The 3,232-nt window shown below is 35.5% G+C and overlaps 1 pseudogene; it reads left to right on the forward strand.

Moving 5' to 3' along the window:
- The first annotated feature begins 72 nt into the window (after nucleotides 1–72).
- Nucleotides 73–703, forward strand: LOC125855938 (NAC domain-containing protein 68-like; annotated as a pseudogene).
- Nucleotides 704–3,232: the final 2,529 nt, after the last annotated feature.

Raw genomic sequence — 3,232 nt, forward strand, 5'->3', positions numbered from 1 at the left:
TTTTTTTTTTTTTTTTTAGATCTATGGCTTTATTCATATTACTGTTTCTTCAATTCATCAATCACTAAAATAATGGCTCAACCTAAGAGAAGTCGGTTGGATTATATATTTTCTCTTAAAAATATAGAACTCATGAATTGTTTAGTAGGGTTTACGAGAGATGAACCACTTTTCAACCATAATCAATATATGCAAGTGGTTAATCTTTACGCGGACAATGAACCATGACAAATTTTTGAAGGCGCTAACAGCTACAAACGTTACTTCATAACACCCAAAAGAATAAAAATTCGAAATAGAAAAGAGTTGCACGAACTGTGGGAAAGGGTACGTGGAAGCCACAAGGAAAGGGAAAAGAGGTGTTTGACAACAAAGGTAGACTTATGGGGTACGTAAAAAGTTTGAAGTACACCTACGGCAAAAGTGATTACATGAATGGTAATGGCGAGTGGCTAATGACGGAATACTCTTTGTATGATGGTTATTTAATTTGGGTGCTAGAGAAATTAAGAACAGGGGTTATGTAATATGTAAGATAAAGAAGAAGGGAAAATCTACTAGCGATGAGAATATGAATGATGTTGAAGAAATTATTGATTCATCTTTGCAATTAGAAGACAACATTATTGTAGAGGAAGACTATGTTCGAGATGAAGTACTTGCTATTATGGACAAGGAAGACAATGGTGATCCTAATGTATAATGCTTAGAGGGACATTATCCATCAGCTGATATTGATCTTGAAAACATAGACTTTGTTATAGAATTTATCAATTAGTATACTTTCAATTTTTCTTGTAATATAATATATATCGTACCTTCATTTTCTTTTTGTTTTGTCTATGCAATCAAGTAGATATAAAAAAAAATTGACTGAATTTAGTCTTTCAACATCTAATAAATCAAATTCTACTTTCAGCAATGAAGATTAAGCAAAGATGCATGACTTGCAAGAAAAAAGTGGGATTAATAGGATTAGTTGTCGATGTAAAGACAAATTTTTTTAGTGTTCATAAGTATCTTGAAGAACATGCATGTATTTTCGATTTTAGTTTTACATACATAGTATCCAACTGAGAATTGCTTTCAAATTTTATCTTCTTCATGTACAATTAAATTTCTATTTGCATCTCTCAATAAAAATGCTTTATTATCCCAAATTATTACGTTGTTGATATCTTTAATGTAAGAGTAAATTTTAGGAATAGCAAAGATAATAATCATATTAGTCCTCTATAGCTATAATTTTATTATTTGCGCTCCATAGCTATATTTTATTTGCTATGAAGCCTCTGATTTGTATAAATCACGAAGTACATTCCATTTATACCCTTATTTAGTGTTTTCTTGAAATCAATTTTTTAATAAATGAATATGAATTCATTTACTTCAATTAAATAATTTTGCACAATTCTCAAAACAAATCAAACTGTCACACAAATATCACGTCGATTAGTGGTAGGACAGGCCTATAAATAACAAGTTACATACGGATTAAAAATAAAGTAATTGTTTTGTTGAATAATTAAGAATAAAAAAAGAAGCTTCCAAAATTTTCCGAAGCAGTTGACGGTGATTCGCTTAACAAATAAGTAACTCCAAACAACTAATTCAAAAAAACTGAAAAAACAAAGAAGTTACCAACTAATTCAAAAAACCAGAAAAAACAAAAAGCTACGCGCATTTCCCAAAAAATAATGTGATTAGGAGTTGAACTTTCGAATTAATCTCTAAAATCATTATAGTAATTAACTTGTTCATCTTCAATTACAAAGTAATCATTAAGGCTAAGTTTCTTTTTGAGATCTATAGCTCTATTCATATTATTATTTCTTCAATTCATCAATTACTAAAATAATGGCTTCAATTCATAAAATAATGGTTTGAAGTAAGAGAAGTCGGTTGAATTATATATTTTCTCCTAAGAATATTGAACTCATGAATTACTTAGTAATAGGGTTTGCGAGAGATGAACCACTTTCCAACCAGAATCAATTTATGCAAGTGGTTAATTTTTACGCGGAGAATGAATCATGGCAGATTTTTGAAGACGAGGCCATAAGTTGACCTTTGTCGTCAAACACCTCTTTTCCGCGAACTATTGGGAAGGGTACGTGGAAGCCACAAGTATAAGGAAAGAGGTGTTTGACAACAAAGGTAGACTTATGTGATACGTCTTCAAAAATCTTGGTTCATTGTCCGCATAAAGATTAGCCACCTGCATATATTGATTATGATTGGGAAGTGGTTTTATCATTGGTGGAGATTTTAATGGCCATATCAGGGCAACTTCTAATGGCTTTGATGATGTTCATGGAGGCTTTGGTTTTGGGGAGAGAAATGAGGGCGGTTCTTCGCTTCTGGATTTTGCTAAGGCTTTCGAGTTGGTGATTGCCAATTCATGCTTTCCGAAGAAGGAGAACCACTTGGTTACCTTTCGTAGCTCGGTAGCGAAGACTCAGATAGATTACCTACTCCTTAGGAAGGGTGATAGAGACCTAGTTAAGGACTGCAAGGTTATCCCAAGTGAAAATTGTATTACCTAACACAAGCTTTTGGTGATGGATCTGGAAATTAAGAAGGATAGGAGGAAGAAGATTGTAGCTGATCGATCGAGGATTAAATGGGGTGGCTTGACCCCTGACCTTTCGCAGGAGATGGGTGAGAAGTTGAGTGGGATGGGGGCTTGGAGTGGTAGCGGGGATGCGGACACCATGTGGAATAAAGCAGCTAGTTGCATTAGGGAAGTTGCTTCAAAGGTGTTAGGGGTGTCAAGGGGTAAATTTGGAGGCCATAAAGGAGATTGGTGGTGGAATGGGGAAGTCCAAGGCAAAGTGGAAGCGAAGAAGGCTGCGTACACAAAGTTGGTGGAGTGCGTAGACGATGAAGAGAAGCGGACGCTTAAGAAAGTCTATAAGACGACAAAGACAGAAGCTAAGTTAGCAGTTACGAAGGCTAAGACGGCAGCTTTCGAACGCTTGTATGTCGAGCTGGGGGACAAAGGTGGGGATAAGAAATTGTACAGGCTCGCAAAAGCAAGAGAGAGGAAGGCTCGCGACTTGGATCAAGTGAAGTGTATCAAGGATGAGGAAGGCAAAGTATTGGTGGATGAGACCTCCATCAAGCAGAGATGGCGAAGATACTTTCATAAACTTTTAAATGAAGAAGGGGGCGGAGACATTGTGTTGGGTGAGTTGGCTCACTCGGAAAGACTTCGGGACTTTGGATACTG

The sequence above is a fragment of the Solanum stenotomum genome, chromosome 1 (assembly GCF_019186545.1).
Source record: "Solanum stenotomum isolate F172 chromosome 1, ASM1918654v1, whole genome shotgun sequence".
NCBI classification, from domain to species: Eukaryota; Viridiplantae; Streptophyta; class Magnoliopsida; order Solanales; family Solanaceae; genus Solanum; species Solanum stenotomum.